Source organism: Numida meleagris, chromosome Z (assembly GCF_002078875.1).
Source record: "Numida meleagris isolate 19003 breed g44 Domestic line chromosome Z, NumMel1.0, whole genome shotgun sequence".
NCBI lineage: Eukaryota > Metazoa > Chordata > Aves > Galliformes > Numididae > Numida > Numida meleagris.
In genome coordinates, this window is record NC_034438.1 from 41,730,664 (window position 1) to 41,753,383 (window position 22,720).

Genomic DNA, 22,720 nt, shown 5'->3' on the forward strand with positions numbered 1-22,720 from the left:
CACTTGCCTGCAGGAAGGGTTTGTCCTGTAGCACCACTTCCCTACACAGTAGCAGAACACCAGGCAATTGTTTCTAGAAAACAAGAAATGCCAGGGAGATGCCACCTCAAACAGTGGTGCATCCACTTTTTCCGTGTACTATGTTCACAGTCCTGAGCATACAGAACTTACCTATGAGTAACATGCTTTGGCTGCGCTTTGGACTATCATGTGAGTAGCATGAGGCTAGAACAACTATAGCGTTCCAGGAACAGAACAAGAGTCAGAAACCATAAAATGCTGCAGGAACACCCTGCTTGTATTTTGTTCCTCTGTGTTCTGGTTTAGCTGTGTAGGGAGAAGTGAGATGATAGTGCATTTTTAAGCCAAGAATATGGCTTGTTCATGAATATATGAAAGTAAGAACTCCAATAAAGTCAGAGTTGCTAACACTGAGAATTTCTGTTCACTGAAGACTGACCTGAACCTAAAGGGCTAGCAGGAGTGTGAAAGAGTAGGTTAAAAAATAAAATAAGTTTTAAAAAAGGCAATTAAAGCTTAACTGGATTCTTTGGATTTTTTTTTTAATTCCACTTGAGTTGTAGATACTATTTCACCTTTTTTGTATATTCCCAGTAAAAGTAAATCCACTGTTCTTTGACTTGTAAGAAAAATTCTGTATGATGCAGAGGATAGGAAAAGTCTATAAAATAAACATGACAAGGAATCAAGGAATACAGCTATTGACGACAAAAAAAAAAAAAAAAGCCTTTCACCAAATAGCTCTATCTGTCTTTGTTTCTCAAAGTATTTCCATAAGCATGTCATAATGGTGCTCTAATGAAATTTGTGGAAAGCTTTGCCTTATCTCATGCCTTATACATGTATGAATTTTGAGTGAATGCGTCTGCAAAGCTGTTGAGTATCTTCTACAAGCAGTCTCAGTGCTAGCAAACAGGAAAGAAGAGCAGTTCTTGTATTCCACTGAAATCCTCTGAGCATACAACTCCAGGAACAGGACTAGAGAAGCAAGGGCAGTTTTTCAGTTCTTCTGCGAATCAACCAGGAGAATGTTTAATTAAGCTGGCATGTAGTGCAGGAAGAGGGCAGCGGGCAAGAACTCTCCCAGCAAAACTTGGCACCCCAAAACTTGCCAGATGTCTAGTCAGGCCCCTAACATCTGAGTGCACATGACAGCATTCGTTCCAGAAGTCCCACAAAGAACATAAGTTTAGGTATCTAATCAAGTATCTAAACTGCAGATCTGAACTGTAATTAATGTTTTTCTCTACCTCCCCAGATTACCTGGATTGCAATGAATATTTCAATCCGGCACTAAGCGTGGTGTATTTATATCTATTCCAGTTCATTCAAAACTCCATGGATTTTTAAAAATGTTGTCCGTTAGAAAAAGCAAAACACCTTTTTGCTCATCACTGAACATTTACTTTTGTAATTGATTCATGTAGAACTTGTGTGAACAGAAACTTAATAGGGTATACAGTGTGTTATACAAATTTGTACTTCACAATGCACAGTGGTGGAGTATTTGATGAAACTGATAACAGTATCCCTTATTGATTTGGAAAGGTCTCTCCTTCAGGAAAGAAAATTTTGTGATTGAGTGAATAGCAATGGGAAAAACAATATTTTAGGGGCAGTGAGGTGAAGCCTTTCAAAGAACAGACACTTCCTAGGAGATGGTATGGAAAGTAACAAAACATGGTTGGCTTAAACTGCGCCTTCTTCATGTAGGCCCCACCTTCTGCTCTTACAAGAGCTTGTTTTAAGCTGGGAAATGTGAGGTCAAACACTCTTCCAATATTTTTATAATTACCATCTATGAACATTTTGAGTAGTTTTCATCCATACTGATATACAATCTTTTTAAATGGTCTTGGCATGTTTTTGGCCTCAAGAACTTCCTGTGATAATCAGTACCAGAGCTGAATTATATGTTGCTGTCAAAAGATATTTCTTTAACCAATATCATTTTCTCAGTTTTTTATAAGATCATTAAATGATCTTTTATTCTTAATCTCCCTGAATATTATTTACAGCTATGAAGGTCTTATGAAAGTATAAATGAAAATGAATTTTTGAAAGGATGAAGATTGAGTCATCCTTTCAAAAGGATGAGCAAAAATTTAATCACAGGAGTAATTATTCAGTCTGGGATAAAAATGCCAGCGTATATACAAGAACACGTAGATGTGCACAAAAAATATTTTCATGGGAATGTCACTGTGAGGATTCTTGATTATACTTTCTTATGAGTCATTTTACTCCATATGAATTACATATAAAGTAGGGAACTGCATTTTGGTTTTACAACCATTATTATGAGCACTAGTTAAATCTGAGAGTTTTCTGCTAGAAGGAGCAAAATGGCTCATGCCTGTGCATTTACATGGTGAGCAGCCCTAGCTGTTATCAGGTAAGTGAGATTACGTGTTTCCGAATAATCCTCTTGCATAGACAAGTGTTCCTACTGATCATTGTATAACATCATTCAACTAACTTAACTGATAGCTCGATGATTTAATGATTACAATACACCACATTTATGAGACCGGTGAGAGCTGGACCCTAAAAATGCTATATCTTTACCTAGAAGGAGTATGTCTGACATGCCAGTTGCCCTATTACTGGAAACACTATATCTTTGTATTTTTGTGGGAAAGCAATTTGAGCTGCTTTCTTGCTTTTGCTTGTTACTGAACTTAAAATTGAAAAAGATATTCACCACACCCAATTGCTGTTAAAATTAGCATGAATGGCACATACACATAACAACACAATTCCTTGCACTGGCAATTTAACTTTTGTGTAAACTGGGTTTCCTTTACGAAACTGGGTATTTAAATGTCTAACATTTTCAATAATCTCTTTTCAAAAATGTTTTTTTGTTGCTGTTGTTGTTGTTAATATTGGGTCGTATTGTACAACATCCTCTAATCTTGATACACAAAATTAGTATCTTCACTTACGGGCAAGATGTAGAAGCATTTTTTAGAACAGTCCACCCTTTCCCATAAGATTAGTTTTCAATTTTAATCAGTGTTAAAATCAGTTCTATTTAATGCATATTTAAGGTCACTCCCTCTGGTGAAAGAAGATCAAGCCTTATCAGAGACACTACTAATTTCTTTTTATGTTACTCAACCTGTCAGGCACATTTGGAAGTGGGATATCGTTGTGAGATTATCAGGAATATTAAGAAGTGGTAGCTGCTCAGACATCATTCCCCAAGATGTTTAGATCAGTCAGTGAGTCCCTTCACTTACCGTACTCAGAACTTCCCATCTTAGTTTTAGCACATCTGGGCAGATCACAGCACGCTGACATTGCACTCTTACTCTGCTCAGAAAGGGCTGTGCAGGTCAGTGCATTAACTGCCCTGTTCATGGCCTCTGTGCACTGAGACTGCTAAAAGCTTTGCCAGTTATCAGCTGGCTCACTGGAAGTGGTCTAAAACTCTTTGAAACAGAACAAAAAGTGCCACTGTGGAAGCTGAGGCCGAGAGACCAAAAGGCTGTGTGGTGTTCCCTATAGCTGGGTAAGGATGAGGTGGAAACCCGGGCCCCTGAGGATTGTTCTCACACCTGCAAGGCCTGCTTTCTCAACCATCTGCTTCTTGCTATGTTGGAGCCACATTACTGAATCCACAGTAAAGAATTGAACATAGTAAAGAATGCGTTTTGTTTCATTTTCCCCCTGGAACTTGATTAAGTCATGAAAAATGTGGGGAAGGGAGAGAAAGGGAGTAAATCCCTGCCCAGGCCTAATCTTTTCATTAGTCCCTTGAAGCTCAGAGCAAGAGCAGCTGTTGAAAAGTGCAACTGTCTTTTCCATACATGATTAAATATAGCTAAATATCAAGTCCTATAATCAAGGGGTCAGTTAAATGTAATTTCTTTCCGCTCTGCATATATGCGCAGAGGGAGCTTAAGTCCTCTCTCATCTGGTTTCTTCATCCTTAAAAGAAACAAAAGCACACTGTACAGTATTTTCTAATTTGATGGTATCTTTATGGGATTTTAATATCCTCGTTCTTGCCAGCTTCAAGCCAGACCAGCAATAACTGTTGCTGCAGTTATGAGCTGCAGCTGTTTGGGACCTGCAGAGGTCTATCTCCAGCCTGGAAATTTCCAGTGCAAATGCAGGGCAGGCTCCTGCACTGTTAGCAAAAATCCGACCTTCTGCAGGTAAAACCTGGGCTGCCCCCAGGGAAGTGCTGGCAAAAACAAAACTGGTAGAGCAGGAAGTCTAGTGCAGAAAGTGGCAGGGACAGCCAGCTGCCAGCCTGGAGCTGAGCTCACATCAGCAATAATCAAAGGAACTATGATTAATTTCATCAGGGGAAATTCCCATCTGCAGAAACTACTCAGAATGGCAATCCTAACATCTGGATATGCCACGTTTGTAGAGGGGAAGATCATGGAACAGGTACTCCTGAAAACTATACTACAGCACATAGAAGACAGGGAGGAGATATGAGAAAACCCACATGGTTTCACCAAGGGCAAGCCCTGACTGACTAACTTAGTGGTCTTTTATGATGGCATAATTGCCTCAGTGGACAAGGGAAAAGCCTCTGGTCATCTATCTGGACTTCAGTAAGGCCTTTAACTTGATTTCCCACAGCATCCTTCTCTCCAAATTGGAAAGATATGGATTTGACAGGTGTGCTGTTCAGTGGACAAGGAACTGCTTGCTAGATTGTTTCCAGAGAGTGGTGGTCAATGGCTCAGTGTCCAGATGGAGATCAGTGATGAGTGGTGTCCCTCAGTGGTCAGTACTGGGACTGATGCTCTTTAAAATCTTGATCAGTGACACCAACAGTGGGATCGAGTGCACCCTCAGCAAGTTTGCAGATTACACCAAGCTGTATGGTGTAGTCGACACCCCTGAGGATGGGATGTCATCCAGAGGGACCTAGACAGGCTTGAGCAGTGGGCTCAGTAGAAACTCATGAAGTTCAACATTGCACCTGGTGTCAGGCAACAATCACTATCAATACAAGCTGGGGAGTGAAATCATTGAAATGATGAGTCCTGTCAATAAGGACCTGGGGGTACTGGTGGATGGTAAGCTGGACACGAGTTAGCAATGTGCCCTTGCAGCCCAGAAAGCCAACCATATCCTGGGCTGCATCAGAAGAAGCGTGGCCAGCAGGTTGAGGAAGGTGATCCTGCCCCTCTACTCTCCACTGGCGAGGCTTTACCTGGAGTACTGCATCCAGATGTGGAATCCTCAGTGCAGAAGTGACATGGACCTATTGGGGTGCATCCAAAGGATTGTCACAAAAATGATCCAAGGGATGGAATGCCTCCCATAGGAGGACAGGCTGAGAGAGCTGGGGCTGTTTAGCCTGGAAGAGAAAAGGCTTTGGGGAGACCTAAGAGAGGCCTTTCAGTATCTAATGGGGGGCTATAAAAAGGAAGGGGACAGACTCTTTAGCAGGGTCTGAGTTGATAGGACAAGGGGAAATGGTTTCAAACTAAAAAAAGGAAATTTAGGGTGGATATAAAGAAGAAGTTTTTTACAATAAGGGTGGTGAGGCACTGGAACAGGTTGTCACGAGATGTGGTGGATGCCCTGTCCTTCAAGACATTCAAGGAGAGGCTGGATCAGGCTCTAAGCAATTTGATCTACTTGTAGGTGCCCCTGTTCATTGGAGGGGATTTGGACTAGTTGGCCTTTAAGGGTCCTTTCAAACTCAAATAATTCTTTGATGATTCTGTGAGGATACATACAACAAGCATGGAAGATGTAGAGAGCTCCTCTGCTGACCAGAGCTGTTTCCTTCTTCCTGCAATCGGAGAGGGTTTGACAACAGATTTGGGCAACAGACTTTTAAAGATCTATCGGAATAGATCTTTAAAAACACAGACATCTATTTTTGTATAACTTATAACTTTCATAACAATTACATGGAATCACTATGCACGATTTCCCCTCATCACCTTTGTCATTAACACTTGACAGCCATAGTGTCTTCACGTGTTCCCAAAATTGTGCAGGTAGAAAAGCTGCCGCCTTCTTTCTTTTCCAGAAGACATCTCATCATCTTTGTGCTCAATTCTCTAGTGATTTTTTTTTACTTTTGACTGGGCTGTTAACTTGATGGAGTTTTATGACTGTGTACAGGCCATATTCAACTTACACTGTGAGCTGGAAATGTTAGTGAGGGATTTGCTGCTGAGACTGGCACGTTAAGAGTTAGGGAAATACAGACAGTTTAGTCACTTGTACAAATTGCTAAAATGTTCGCCCATCCTTAGGACTAGACAGCGGCTTCAAAGTCTTGATGGCACAGTGACCTGATATGCTTAGCCTACACCTGACACCTCAGTACACTATTGTGCAGGCAGTGCAGGGCAGTTCAGTAAAGCAGGTTGTGGCACCTGCCACATCAGTCCTCCCTTGCCTTGGCTGATAATATCTATGCACACATTGTTTCTGTGAAAGATCTGAATCTTTTTGGAGAATTTGAATCCTTGACTGATGAAGGCTTTCTCTTCACAGGGTAATAAGCTTAAGCAGAATTCAGGTAACTCAGACACTCAGAGAAATTTTCAGGATGAGGATGAAGAAATATCAGAATTCACAACACTTCCTTAAGCTTGACGCTTTCTACAGAACATAATTATACCTGCTCGAAGGGACATCAGAGAGCTGTGTTGGTTTTATACTAACTCTTAAAAACACAATTTTAATTCCCTAATACAATTCTGTGGTAGCTGCTAAAATTGAAAGAAGGATAATGAACGCAAAAGTATGTCTTTCCATAAACCAAGTATCTCAGTCAGTAGTATTCTGACATAAAATCTTGACATATTCAATGTATTAGAGGTAACATCTTTGTCAAAAAAGATTTTTTTTTTTTTTTGCCTAAAGATTCAGCATTAACACTCCCTCAACTCTCCTTTAAACACAGGGATCTCAGTACCGTGATCCACCATAACTTTAATAATTGCTTGGATTTGCACAACAGACTATCCCTTTGTTTCTATCCTTAACTGTTCTTTCATCAGCTGCTGCTGTGTGTGTTAGACAAAGCACATGAGGACAGGAAAACAGATGGGAAACATGTTTTGGGAAAATATGTTGAGACAGCTGCTGAATTTTAAGGGCTTGTCTGTACTGGACAAAAAGGTGCAGCAGAGAACCATGTGACTTCAAATGTGATGCAGTTGTTGTGGTGCTTTTAAGACACACAAGTAGGCCCCACAGCCTTTTGCCTGGATCAATTGCACCAAAATGCCATGAGGATATACCTTATGCTGCTGTCACCTCTGCGCCTTGTCCCTGACCTTGTTGTGCCTTTGTCCCTGACAACGCCAAGCAGATTTCTTTCTCATTTATTTCTTCACACGTGACCCTAACCTCCTCTGGTTCATCGGCACTTGAGTTCTCTCCCTCCACCATGTGTGCAATAGTTTCATGTAATGTGTCCATCTGCTTCAGGCATTCAGGTGTCCAACACCCTTTTGTCATCTTCCTGAGCATTTCTTTGCAGGTAGGAGAGAGACTTTGTGATCTGGAGTCAAAAGGAAAAGATGAACACTTATGACTATTTTCCAAGAGCAGCTCTTGCTGGCCCTTCTTGTGGTGGCACCCAGTGACATGTCACAGCAGGTGCCACCACTTGCTCAGATCACTTCAGGTGAATAAGGTCTTCCAATGTCCACCTGGAATGGACAAAGAGAGATACTCTAGAGCCTGTCCCCCTCATGCCTGGGGCAACCAAGTCACAAACTTAGAGCTTGAATTGAGGTGTTTCATTTTTCATGTTCATTCACATAGCAATAAGCTCTTTAGTTAGGTTATAATCTTGTCCTATTTTTCAAGGATACTTCCTACAGAGGTCAAATGGGCATAATTAATGTTCTTCTACCCCTAGTTAAAGTACTCATCTAGCTTGCAAAACACTGAGAATTCAAAAATGTCTACGAAAAAGTGCCACATGCCTTTATTGCTATAATGTGAACACAGATTTTCACTGAACTTTCTGATGATCCTTTCTCACTGTATAACTATTTTTGATGCTGATTTTCTAGCAAATTCCAAATTCTAAGAAATATCCTGAAATTTGTTTGTCTTTCCCAGTTAGTGTCCCATAATCCTTCTTTTATTCAGAATGTCTGAGTGTTAGAACATTTCCTTTAAAAAAATAGGAACCTTCCAGGAGTAGCTTCAAAGTACACAGCCACAGTTTCCACACTGGATCCAACATGTACCATTTGAATTCAGCAGGTTATATTAGCATATTTGTACTGACTTGATTTCCAGGTGGCGCTAAACAAACATGCTTCCAACTAAAAGCATATTCTGATCTGAAATTTTGAATGCTGGTACTAATATTCTTGCCTTCTGGCCATCTTAAATAAAAGCTTGAAGAATCAGTTTTAGAACAGATTTAGCAATGTGTAGTTCAGAATTCAGTAAGTGGTCAACAGTATTAAATCCTATATTATGATTGCTCTTTGCATTGTCAAAAGAAATTTTTTAAAAGTAAGTTTTGCGTATAATTTAAGATAGAAACTCAGTATTTTTTATTGGTCAATATCTAGAAAGTAATGCTACCACATCCATAAATCAGATTTGTAGGCTAATACCAATATGACACAGTTTGTTTTGTCAGAAAAGAAAAAAATCTGACCCTTGAACATCAGTAGACAGGTTTATCTAAGCTGTTAGCACTAGTAAACTAAGGATTATGGGAGCCAAGTTCGAAAACTGCCATAAAGTTTAATCCTGAAACGCAAAGTGACTGAAGTAGATATCTAAACTAACAAGTTGTGTCAACAGACCATAATGGGATATATTATTTTGACTTATGCATTCAGTTTCTGCGTTACTAGATAAAGATCATTAAAAAGCATTTTCCCATTTCTATTGCCAATGAAATGACTTAATAAAATTTATATGATGTTTAAAATATTTCTTTCAGTAATGGTTATCTGTTAATACTCTTACACACTCAAGGAAGTTTATGAGAGTTTCTTGCCAGAGTGTTTTTGGGAGAAAGAAAGTTATTTTTCTATTGTTTATATATAGTGTAAGTTGAGAAGGAATAGCAAATAATGAATTTGGAATAATGATCTGTTTAATGGCTGACAAAGCAGTTTCAGTCTAAGATTACCTTTATGTTTGTATTCTAAGAAAAAAAAAATGGCATAAGCTAGTGCTTGTTAGTTTAGCCTAGCCTTTTATTTAGCCGAGACATACAAGATATTCTAATTTATTCTCACATGCCTGCTAGTAAGTACAGTACCCATGTACATCTCAGCTTCTGTATTTCAAATCATTACCACCATCTTATGAAGCTATTATAACCCCAACTATATATCGTGGAAATGTCAGCAAACAGCTAACTAACCAACAGAAAATTGCATTATTGCATGTCAAGTAATCTGTAATAATTTGAGTAGTCAGTAGAATATGCGTACATTCCTTTTCTGAGAAATTAGTATATAATTTTTTAATAACTGAACATTCTAATGGAGTATGAAAATAAACAGGGCCAGTTTCTAGGCTCCTACCAACTAGTTCCTCTCATTCTTTTCTTCAGTGCTCTGTGGCATAAACGAATCAGCATGCATTTTGGAGATGCTCCAATCCTATTGCTTCCTGGAAGATTTTGAAGGAGGGAGAAAGTCTGCTAGTGTTAATCCAGCAACAGGGAGATCCAGGTTTGCTCCTTTTCTTATCCATAGTGAGAGGTCACATGTCTTTGGAGTTGCGTTTCTGTGATGATCCGCTGCCCAGATGCCCTTCCCACTGCCCTTCCTGGGCCAGACTGGAATGAGTCCACTAGTAACCCCAGCTCTTTTGCTATGGGCAGATGCTGTTATGAACCCTGAATCTGGCTCCAGGGCTGCATGTACGCACCATCAAAGGCACAGCTCCATGATCATTCCATTAGACAAGCAGCAGGGACAGAGGTTCCTTCAGTGTATTTGAGGGTACAAGAATGTTGAAGTTGTTGGTGCTGAAGGGTTGCTGTATTTAGTGACAAACAGTCACCAAGGTCATGAATGTATCTAAAATACGTAACTAGCAGGTCAAGAGAGGTGATCCTTCCCCCTCTGCTCCGCCCTTGTGAGGCTCCATCTGGAGTACTGCATCCAGACCTGGGACCCCTAGCTCAGTGAAGAACTGGAGCTGTTGGATTGGGTCCAGAGGAGGGCCATGAGGATAATCAGAGGTCTTGAATGCTTCTTCTGTGAAGAAAGGCTGAGGGACCTGGAGTTGTTCAGTCTAGAGGAGACTCCAGGGAGACCTTACAGTGGCTTTCCAGTATCTAAAGAGGTCCAACAGAAAAGACAGGGAGGGACTCTTCACCAGGCAGTGAAGTGATAGGACAAGACATAATGTTTTTAAACTAAAAGATAATAAATTTAGATTTGACAGTAGGAAGAAATTCTTTGCTCAGAGTGCGGTGAGGCACTGGCACAGTCTGCCCAGAGAAGCTGTGGGTGCCCCATCCCTGAAGACACTCAAGGGCAGGTTGGACGGGGCCCTGAGCAGCCTGATCTGGTGGGTAGCAATCCTGCCCATGGCAGGGGAGTTGGGAGTTAGATGATCTTAATTCCCTTCCAGTCCAAACTATTTTATGATTTCTTGATGCATACCAAATTTCAGCCTACAAAATCTTCTGGGAAATATTTTTTTCACCGTTGCTCTCCAGACTGTCACTATTTAGTGGTGACATCCAAAAGACATATCCCAAGCCCTCTGAGTTCCCGGAGGAACTGGAAAAGACATATTTTAGTGTTGGTTTTGAGGAGTATCATTGGCTCATCACACAGCTCCACAGCACACAGAGCAGGACTCCAGCTGCTGCAGTAATGATACTCCTCGTGTTCACTGCTCTGGTCCAGGGGGACAGCAAAGACAGGGAAATATGCATTTATATGAACCTTGGCAAGGGTTTCTAATGGCGTATGGATTTTAAATTACTGTAATGATTTCACACTGTTTGGTGGGACAAGTCAAGAGGCATAGCTCTTTTTCAAAAAGTAACTGAAAAAGAAAAAACATTTAGAAAATACCTTCACTTAGCTAGTGGGTGTTAGCTGATGCTCCTTCTCTTGTAAAAAATGCTCAAGGTCAAAGTTGTTTCCCAAGCAGAAAGCCATGATGAAAACAGGCATTGCTGCAACAGGGAGGAGAAAAGGAGATCACCACAGTCCCGGAGCTGGTGGTTATCACAACCTATGCCCAATGCTCATACTGCTCTCTCTCTGCCTCATGCTCACAACATCCCCACTCATCATCTGCAAAGAAATCAGCAGCAAAAAAGCACATACCTGTGGTCACACAAACACATAAACACTTTCACTCATAGCCATGCTCTCCTTATCTAGCCATCTGAGGCAGCAAAGGCTGAGACAGGAAAGATGTTATAGGATCCTGTCTGCCTGATGCATTCACAGTCCACTCTGGCTGGGAATGAATTCCAGATGTTGGCACGCTGTGAATGCACCTCCAGCCCACAGCCTGACCCTGTATTGATCACATTGGACGATACTGGCACCGAGGGGGGGAAGTTGTGGGTTCACTCAGCCCAGGGGCTGTTGGCAGACTTCACCAGTGTGAGAACAAACTCCAGAGGGAAGATGGTGGTAGAAAAGCTCAATTTTTGCTGCAGCAAAAAGTTCTCTTCTAATAAAAAAAATAACAACATGAACAAAACAAACAAACAAAAACAAAAAAAGGAGGTTAGAAAAGAATATCTGGTCTACTTTAAAGCCCTCATGTGAATTGTATCTTAAAAAGGTGCCTTCTAGAAGGAAATTACTGTTAAAGTGTTCATAGCTAAAGAAAAGAAATTAATCTTCCTTTGCTAGCATGCTCCTTTATGATGACCCAGTAGTCAGAAAAACTGGAGGATGTAAAAGATTTAATAGACATTCATTTTGATGTTGAATAGCATGGTTCAGGCCAGCTTAACTGCCTGTCAGAGCTTTAGCCAAAGTAATGCTGAAATAATCTGTACTCACACTATTAGGTTTTGTTGCACCATTGCTGTGTGCAGACAGCTCCTGTTATACATGCACACAGATTTTGTGTAGAAGCTATGTTTCTGATGTCTTCTTTCTTTTTGTGAAAAACTTTTTAATGCTAGCATCTAGAATAAAAGCTGTGATGAATTTTCTTCAAAAAAGACCGCTTTATTTCAATTGCATGTTCAGGCTTCACCTAGTGAACACTGTTTATTCTTCTAATGACAATCCCCTTGTACACCTGAAGATTTTGAACACGACTATGTAAGAGAATCTGTTTCTTTCCCAGTTTTTCTTCTCCAAAACCCATATTTTCATCCTTTTTTTTTCCCTTTCATGTGAACATACAAAGCCTCATCCTTTTTCCCCCCCTAATTTATAGCCCTGTCAGAGGAATACAGAGTCCACCTTCAATTCATATTCCCTGCCAAACTGTTTGGAATTCTTTACTGTGGTGTTTCTATAATTGCAGGGTCACTAACCAATCTGCTGCAGAATATGTGTTCCAACTGTTGCCCACACCTGTACAGACTAGTTGGAAGCAAGGAGCTATGCGCTCTCCTGGGTCAAGTTCTCCTTTACAGATTTGTACTGATTTTGAAACTAAGAAGCTTAGAAGTGTTTAGCAACCTGAAGTTGTAAACTGGGCATCCTTTCAGATCAGTTCAAACACACACAGACATAAATAATCTCCCACTAGATGCTTATCTGCATCATCAAGCCCCTAAATTACATTATAAATACGTTGCTTAGGATTCTCTTTCCCATAGCAAATTACTTAGAAACCAGTCCTGTTTTTTCCTGAATGTATCACTCACAAGTACGCATCAAATGGTTTGGCAGAACTCTGTTCATGCTTCAAGCTATTTGGAAAATGTTAATTCAGTCTGCTCCCTGCTCGTTGCTCATGTGTGCAGCCAGTCACCTACATCACATGTTATCATGTCTGCCTTCCTGATAGCTGTATTAATATTTTTACCAGAATTGTGAGCATCAAAAGCAATAAGCAGCAAAGTGCAGGTGAATCTGAGGACAATGGTTATTCCTGTTAAGATTCATTATACTTGTAGCTGTTCACGGCATCTCTGTGGGCTCCTTGTCTTTGTGCCAGTTATGCTCCCCATCACACAAATCCTGGCTACCACATGCTTATCCACAAGAGTGTTTGCTAGACACTTTTCTTTTAGAGTTGGTCATTTCACCTGACTTATAATCAAATAAATCTGCATTGACAAATCTGGCCGCTTAAAATTTATGCCTTATCCTGTGTTTTGGAACTCAAAAAAAAAAAAAGTTTAGATGCCTGCTTGTACATTTGAAGTCTTTCTGACAGACTTACGAGCTAATGAGTAATTCAGCATGGAAGGTGGTGCTGTACGTGGCTGTATGTATCAATTAGTTTATTTATTACCAGATTCAACTTTTAAATTGTGGTAATAAATTAATTTTTAAAATGGACCAAGACAGTAAAAGTGAACTAACATCTGGGTAGCTGATATTGACATTTTATGGTGAAAAAAGGAAAATACTTTGTTCACAAAAGACTTGCCAAAATGACAGTTTCTGTGAAAACATGAGATTTCAGTAAAGTGAGAAACAGGCTTTCCTTTACAAAAATAGTATTCTGGTAACTTTTGGCTTTCATGGGAGCTCTTCACCAGTATTGCAGCATTTTATTTTACAGAAAAAAAGAGTACTTTTTAAGAAGGGCTTGCAATGGCTTGTCTCCTTTGACTGGATTGGAAGATGAGCACTTATGCTTTTGTCTGTTTTGTAGTTTTTCCAAAGACTGCATCTACTTTCGTAAAATGTTCCAGGCTGGCTTGGTGCATTATTAAGATAACTAGTGCTCAGCTTCCCTAGCATCACTCGCTGCCTTCTTCAGCACAGTATCCTCCTGGAAAAGCATCTGAAGCTCTGTTCCTCTGGATTGAGAAGGTAGGACAAGAAGAAAGGTGTTCTTTTTACATTTGTCTACCATAAACACATACAGGATTTCACATCCTTCTGCTTTGTTTACTCTTTACAGAGATCTTGGGGGTGGCTAGAAGGCTTCTACCAGGATTATGACTTTTTTTCCCAATCTGTCCGATGCAGAATGCTTAAGTGGATGGGCTTAGCAAAGTGAGGAAAATGCAGATGTCTGTTCTCTTATCCACAGGCAATTCCCTGGGTGAATGCGTCACCTTATTTCTCACAGAACCAGATCCCGTAAATTGGGAGTCAAGAGCAATAGCATGGAGGTATAACAGAGCAATTAAGGCGAGCCAGGGGAATATTGCTTGTGCATATTCCTCATTTCCTGTTCCAAATGTATTTTTCATCCTTTAAAATTACCAGTTATACTGGCTCTGTGGATTGGTCAGTTTAGAGTCTTCCCGTGAATCAGTTCCTTCATGACCACAGTCATGCTTACTTCAGCCTAATTCAGCAGTGCAATTGGCAAGCATGGATACAGCCCATTTGCCAAGGGTCTGTGGTCTTCATCAAATCCATCACCACTTCTGGCAAAGTGGATATTTACCACTTTTGAAGAGGGCTGAGTCTGAGGAGTCAAAGGTCCAGGCTGGATTTTTAACCCAACCAAGACTGGTCAGGCTGGAAGTGGAGAAGTGGAGCAGTGTGGTTTTCTGCTGGTGCAATGACTTCTGTTGTGGTCCAGGGATTGAGAAAGGGGCTCACACTCTCTCCTTCCCTGTCCCACATCACAGGCTCTAATGTTACTGCTAGGTAAGGATCGGAAACATTTTGATGATGGTGCAGTGCATCTGTGGTGAGAGTAGGAAGGAAAAAAGAAACCATGCCGTTCTGCTTAAATATGTCTCTGCAAAACACTGTGTCTTATGAGTGCAGAGCTCTACTAAGTTCACTATTCCTCACCAGTCACAAGAAAGGAGACCTCTCTACCCATGTAAAGTGATGGTAAAGTGCAGCCAGGAACATGAACATGTCGCTTTGGAGCGAGTAGAAGTGTGAACTGCATACCGCACAATCTTCTTCAAGACATGAAGGCTTAGGTGCTTGCCAGCTTCATGCTAAATGTAGACCACATGTTCCCTTTTTTCTTGAGGAGTAAAACAGCCCAAATTGCAGGGCAAAGAGATATCCAAACAGACATCAAGTAGCAGGGCACACTGTGGGCAGCTGTGTCTGTAAGCCTGCAGGCAGCATGAAGAGAACCTTAAAAACACTGGCTATGGTTGTGTAGACCCTTTCGATGCAGATGCACGCTGCCTCACAGAGCACAGAGCAGAAGAAAATCAGGTCAATAGCAATGCCTATAGAAAAGGGCTGGTTCAGTTTCCCTGGCTTCTTTTTCAACCTGCCTCAGTTCAAATTAGACGATCTCTATAGCTATTGGCTTTGTGCCACACCATAGCGCCAAGTTGCTCTCTAGAGATATGTGTTTCCAAACCTCAAGTTATTTCCTTTAAATTTAAACTAAATTAAGGAGGCAGAAGAAGGGAAAGTGAGTAGTGGTCTCTCAGCAAAAAGCTGTCCATTTTACCAATTTGCCAAGAGATCATTTTTTTTTATTATAAAGCAGCAGTTCTGGGAAGGAGAGCAGAGATGCATGAAAAAAAGCCTTTCTCCAAGCCAGTACTTCATTTATTTTGCCTCTTTATGCCTCTGCAATTACAGAAAAGTCTCTGTTGGATGCTAACTGTCCTTGTTGTAACAACCAGAGGCTCAGTTGATTCCTCTAAAGCCTGACTTCTGGACAGTGACCAGGCCAGCTAAAAAGGACAAAGCAACCCAGGAATACAACTTCACAGAAATCTTGGCACAAGGTGAACACAGTCCTGCCAGGTCCCTCAAAGGCTGGATGCCTGCAGCACATGCAGAGGGAGCCTGGAAAGCCAAGTGACTACCTCCTTTCAGCCCTGAACAAAGGCACCATGGGCTCCTCCTAGGCTATCCGCTCACAGCCTTTGCAGTCCAGAGAGCAGTCAGTGAAAGCTGCCCACTGACACAGCACCTGAGCCACAGGAATGAGGAAGCAGGAAGAGGTGAGGTGAGGGAGATGAGGTGGAGGTGGAGGTGGAGATGGAAGTGACAGTGATGGAGACGTGGTGAGGGAGGTGAGGTGGAAGTGGAGATGAGATGGAGGTGAGGCAAAGGCGATCTGAGGTAAAGTGAAGGTTGAAGCACAGGCGATGTGGAAGTGGCCAATTCCTGCCCAATGCTGCCATATCAGACAACAATTACATCCCCTCAGGGAGAATGGTAAGAAGACCGCTTCAATAACTCTACTCAGCTGCCACCTGAATACTTTCCCTCATGCTTCTTACCAGCTCATTTTGCTGTTTGCAGTATAAATACAGGCGTTCTTTGCACTACCTCAGGATAGGGCTGACTTACAATGTACATCCTCTTAAACTACTGTTGTCATCTAGAGAGCTCTCTGTCTGGTTTGGTATATAAATTCTTACTTTAGTCATGTAGTGACTACAGCCTGTATTTTCACCCTGCTTTAATTTCACCCTGTAGTAAAAGCATTTACCATGCAAATAAGTTCAAACCACAGTTTCCACTGCCCAGTGTACACTTGGAAAATTTCAAACTCCCCTGCATATTTTAAGGTCACTTCCATCAGTTCATATACTGATTATTCATTATATCAAGAATCCAAGCTGCTAGCTGATGACAGCCAGGAAACCAGAAGCTGCTTTGAGGTTTGTCTTCCTATCAGCTCCTCCAGCTGGGTGATGTGGGATTTTTTTCTGCCATTGAAACTATTAGGTTGCTGCAGTTTGTTTGGTTTCAGCTTACCTTAATTGCTGCCATTTCCACGGCTGATTTGGGCTATGTTTGAAGTTGATGTACAATACAAAATGTGCTGCATGTGTTGCCGCTCTCCATGTGTCAAGAAATTAGGGAGAGTGTGTGTATATGTGCTTGTGTGCATATATATAAACATCTGCCATGTAGCTGTCTTTTACTTACTCATGTCTCTGAAGGGTTTACTCTAACAAAGGCAACGGAGTGTCTTAACTGCTCTCTCAGTGATAACCATGTGGGTTTCTGCTACCAACGGAAATTTATTTTGGTTGGGTGGGAGCATATACTGCAGGCAGAGTAAAAGTGAGATGACTAGCAGAGGGTATTTAAATTATGCATAAATACGACCCATGAGTATTGCAGGTGGTGAACTTGTAGGTGCGTGTGGATGTGAAGCCACTGGGGCAACATTTGCTCATGGTCCTGGGTTTTATGTCTGTCCTCGAGGAACCACAGTTCATAGTGTGGTCCCCAATCTGTCCACACCACAGGCACCAACACCACCAGACACTTATGGCCCGGTGACTGGGAGGCAACCCTGGGCCAGAGAAGATAAGGCAGTGGCTTGTATGTGAGACAGAAGGGTGGTCCTTTGTTGGAGTTTCTGGCACAGGACCCCAGGACAACAGGGTAAAAGCCCTTTCTCGAGTGAATCTATGTCTCAGTTGTCTATTTATAACTGAAGGATAAAGGCATTTCCTTCCACCAGCTTCTATCACACTGGTGGTGTTAGCTCATTTGAGCATGACCGCTTTGTAGAATAGGTTGATGGATTATCCAGTGTGATTCTGAAATAGGCGTTGATCACAACAGTCTTCCATAGATCCGTGAGGATTTTCTGCGGAAAAGAATAGTGAAGCATACTGCAGTACATTTTCACTAATAGAAATGGGACAAATAAAAGGAAGGTGGATTACGTCTCTCATTTTCCACTAAGAAAAATATTTAGTCTTTCTGTGAGTCTTACCCTCCTTATGTTGTTCTGTGCCGATGATCATTGGCATGTGCCCTTTTGAATCCACAGGAGTTACTAAGACAAAGGAGGAGGAGATAGGAAGCTGTTTTTTGAAGCCATTCAAGGAATAGAAGATGTGCAAGTAAGGTGCATGGGTGAGGGGGTGAGAAGATGTCTCTGTTTGCTGAATCTCATTGTAGTTTGTTTCCTTTAGCTGTCCCCATCTTGCCATACATTTGTGAGCCCTGGTAACATGCCATCCAGTAGGAATAAACATGAGTAGATGGGAGATAGGAGAGAGAAGCGTGGAATGCTTTGTTGGATTTATGGCAGTGACTGGACTGGATTTGTATGCTTGAAAGCCTTGCCCTTCATAGTAATGAGATGAAAGCTGCTGTGTTTTCCTCTAGGATCTGTGTTTTCCTGATGGAAAGAAACAGTTACTTCGCAGAATGTAACTCAGCAAGAGGAGGATAGTGCACTGGAAAAAGGGGCCCCTCTGTCCCTGTGGTTGTCCCTGTAGCTGTTCAGTGTAATTGGTGGATGCACAGAGTCATCATTGTGCCCAGCATCCCCCAGACTTACAGAGGCTATGTGCACGGTGGGTGGGGTTATGTGTGCACCAGGACAGGAGCTAGAGGTAAGTATAGTGAGCAATAACCTGCTTGCATAACAGCATCCACACGTGTCTCCTCTGTGAGAATAAGTTTACTCAGACTCGGATTATATGAATGCAAGGACAGATTTGATGAGTGTTGAACTGTCCCAGTATCCTGCCTCCAACTCTGGCCAAGAGCAGGGGCCAGCAGTGACCTGGAAAAACAGGACAAGCATTCTCTGGGCCTTTCCTGCAGTTTGTAGCTGAGGAGCTTCCTGTTGGCAAGGCCTGTTTCTTTCATTTCAGGAAGGATCTGGATTCCCCCATATGAATTTTATTTTGTCCTTCACGTCCTTGGAGAGAAGCTGCTGTATTTTCTTCAGGAAAAGTTACATGACTTCTCCCAGAGTCTGTTCACACTGCTGAGAAGGCTGCTTCTGGGGAACTCTACTGCCCCTGACCCAAGAGCACCTTCTTCCTGAGTTCAGGAAGGAGTTTGCCCACCTGGTGAGTGAGGTGCCAGTTTGTTCTCCACACACCATCAGTATGGCATCTCTAGGGGCAGGGACATCTCCACTCCTCCCCTGCTCATCCTGGCTGTCTGCTGGCACAGCCTGGTGGCACTATCTGCCCATTCAAAAAACAAAATGTGAGCCAAGTGCAGGTGATAGTACAGCACTGATGGCTGCCCAGCATACCTTGCCAGCACCTTCCTCATCTTTACCAGACCCTCAGCACATGGTGCATCTCATTGTCTCATGGTACACCAGAGGAGGCCTTCTGTACCATGATGTTAGTGGGAGCCAGGCAGGAGGCTGATCCACTGCTAAACAAATATTTTAAAGCAAAGATCTAATGCACCCTGTGGAAAGGCTTCATCCTTACCTTTGAGCAGCTTTTGCTGAGCTGAATGAAATAGCAGGTTGCAACAGCCTTTTGTTTTTCAGTCTGACATTCAGACCATTTCTGCATTTTTGACCCATTATTAGCCCTTTGTCCAGGTTAACACATTTTTGGAAACATTACATAAGGGCTATAGACAGCATATTTGCTGATGCCAACCTTAATGAGAAGCATTTCACGGAAACAGTGGCTAGCAGCTGTAGTGCTGACTGTGGAAGAACGCAGTGAATGCAAAGAAGTGGCAGTAACAAAAGCCAAATTAAAACAATGATACCAATCCCAACACGCATATACTTTCAATTGCTTTGCCAGACACATGGTCTCTGCTCCACGTGGCCCTCTATCCCCACCATGTCCCACCAAACCCAGGATTTGTGCAAGGAGCACTGTGGGTATGAGGACTGGCAGAACACAGACTGAGATTAAAGGAGGTGTGAGGTGGCCACCAGTTCACAGTGCAGATGTCTGTTACCGAACTCCAGCGACCCTTTTAGTATTGTTCTTGCACGAAAGGAACCTAAACCCGGTCCTGGCCAAATACCACACACAGCATCAATATGATGAGCAGCAAAATGGCATTTATTGGTAAAAGCTAAAGAAATATATAGTATTTCTTATCTTTTTACTAGACTGTTCCAGAAGCTCACGCGGTACTCCTGGCCAATCATATTGAATCTCCTGCTTCTGACCTGTCACTTCCGAAAGGCCATACACGGAGTTGTTGTGCCTCTTGTTATGAAAACTAAGAAGCACAGCCCCCTGTGTCCACGACACAGGTTCAAGTATTTAGGTGAACCAATAGCAAGCATATGGGGAAGGGCCTTTCCGCATTACAGACCGAGATCCGTGACACGCCTACTACAACAGATGTCCCATGATGTCAACAAAACAAGTGACATTTCTGCAGGTAGCCCAGAAGCAGAGACTGCCCTTACAGCAGCAATCATCACTAGAAGTGTGTCCTCTGGGGGATTTTGCTGTCACTGCTGGTTGCACACTCCACCTAGTCCTGGAATGGACATGGGTCTTGCCTCACCATCAGCACAGTAGTGGTTCATCGTGGCCACAGCCAAGGGCCCATTGAAATAGCTCAGACTATAACAATGCAATTATTTTGATTTCCTGGAAAGAAAAATAAACAATAATTTTTTTTAAAAAAGATGGTTTTTTTTAATTGGAGAGGGAAGGGATCTTTTCTCTGCCTTAGCCAGCAGTAGTTACAGTGGTAAAGGAGGATTAAGGAGGGTAAACTGGAGGGGACATTTTCAAGCCATGAAAGGATGAAATACTCTATACACCATTCTGTGTCAGAGAGAGCAGAGGATAAGGATGTTAGTTATTATGTAAGTTTATTTCACTGATTCAGATTCTGAAGTCTCTTCATTCAGAGGATGAAAAGAAGAAATAAAGAAATCTGTGTTGGAAACAGAAGGAAACAGACTTCGTAAAGTCCTAGATCTGAAAAAGCCAAAACCCACACGTTGAATGGAGGTAGTGCATAAATCACTTTTGTGTTGATATAGTTGTTTGAGGGAAATTCAATACCTCTTTCAGCATATGCCCATACATTCACAGAGTATTTTCCTGAAGTAGCAGAAATGAAGTAAAATCTACCCATGCAGTAGTATTTTACAGCAGAAGGACTATTCCAATAACAATCCCAGAGAACCATCTTAATGGGACTGACATACTTTTTGTTGATAAAGTAATGGATTTTTTGCATTCACTTTTGTTGAGAAACTACCATAATAGGCCCACAGGGGTGCAGACAAAAATAAAGTAGCCTTGCAGTTTCATGTTGGATGCTAAAAGGAAAACTAGAGCTTACCTCAACCTGATATCATATGTTATGACTACAGTTTCCCCATTAAAATGTGACGTCATGTTACCTACAAGTATACAAAGACGGCTGCACGTTAGGGCAAGCAATTCCAGTTTTCCACATTGATGGGGCATTCTGAAGCACCTGTACAAACATGCATCCCATAGTGGACAAGTAGGAGAAATCGGGGCCCTTGTATGTCTTGCAAGGTTACAGTTGAGTTGGAGTCATGGAAGTGAAGCTCTCATGGCTGGATAGCTCACATGACAGATGACTCATATGAGTGACCTACTGGTGAGGACAGATTTGGGCAGTTTGGGAGTTCAGGACATACTGGCCATAGCAATGAGGAGTGGGACTGGCAGTTAATACCTTGGGATCTGGGAACATATCTCAAGCCAGCTGGGAGTTTATAGGATGGGATTAAAGAGAAAATCAAAGGGGGCAACACTGTAATGAGTGTCTGCTACAGACTTCCAGATGAGAAACAGATAGGTGAGGCCTCTTTTGAATAATTGGGGAAAGGCTTGCAGGCCATTGTCCTCATGGGAACTTCAGTCCCATCAGTACCATGCAAAAGAGTGATGCAGTAGGGTGTAAGCAGTTCAAGAGGTTTCTGGAGCATGTTGATGACAACTTTCTGACAGAGGTGATTGAAGAGGTGACTGATGGAGATGCTCTGTTGAGTTTGATACCTACAAAGAAGAACTAGTTTGGAATGCAAAGGCTGAGAGCAGCATTGCCTACAGCAAACATATGATGGACCAAGTAGAGCACAGAATCCTGAGAAGAGGGAACAGGACAAGTCTGGATAAGTGATGGTCCAGGGGTATTTATCAATGCATATAGACACCTGAAGGTAGGAATCAAGGAGATGGAGGTCAGTGGTGTCCAGTGATGAGTTCAAGAGGCAACAAGCAGAAACTAGAACAATGGAATTTTAACTTAAAATTAAGAAAAACCTTCTTTACCATGTAGGTGACCAAGTACTGGCACAGGCTGCCCAGAGACACTGTAACATCTCCATCTTGGAGATACTCTATATCTATCTGTATATGACCCCAGGTAGCCTGCTTCAGATGACCCTGCTTAAGCAGAGGGGATTGGAGAAGACAACCTGCAGAGCTGCTGCTTGCTTCAGCCATGCTGTGGCTCTGTGATTCCACAACACATCTGAGAAAGCAGACACGATCTGACTTCCTGGAAAACAGAAGTTGTCTTTAAGAGGTTTGACTTAAATCACTCTAAACATTGTTTATGAAAACACCACAGCTGGTCAGTTTTGCAGGATAACGGGAATGCAATCATGACTAACTAATAACGTCTAATGAGTTCCCTTAAATCAGCATGGAAAATTGTTTCTTATCAATGAAAAAGCAGTAAATATCTGAAACAATGAGGCTGTACTCTTGGCAGTGTGGTTAGAAGTGGCTACATTAAGTTAACACTGATGGAGGGATTCCCATAGCTCCACTCACAACCTCTCCCGCTTGTATCAGGTTGCACATTCTTGCTCAAGTAAAATATACTGGCATAGACTGGACTCTGGAAAAAGAACATCTTTTAGTACGAACAACTTAGCACTAATAGAGTTAAGAGTTTCTGAATTCAGCATGAAAACACATTAGATCAGGAACTGGTGACAAATCCTACTTCTCCAATGT

At 41.9% G+C, this 22,720-nt stretch overlaps 1 long non-coding RNA gene across 1 annotated transcript in view; it reads right to left on the bottom strand.

Annotated features, from left to right (window-relative positions):
- The window catches only part of LOC110390103, a 59,971-nt gene continuing 57,126 nt past the window's right edge, over window positions 19,876–22,720 (bottom strand). The window contains exon 3 of the long non-coding RNA XR_002433545.1: window positions 19,876–20,356. This is a non-coding gene — a long non-coding RNA (uncharacterized LOC110390103). The remainder of the gene's footprint in view (window positions 20,357–22,720) is intronic.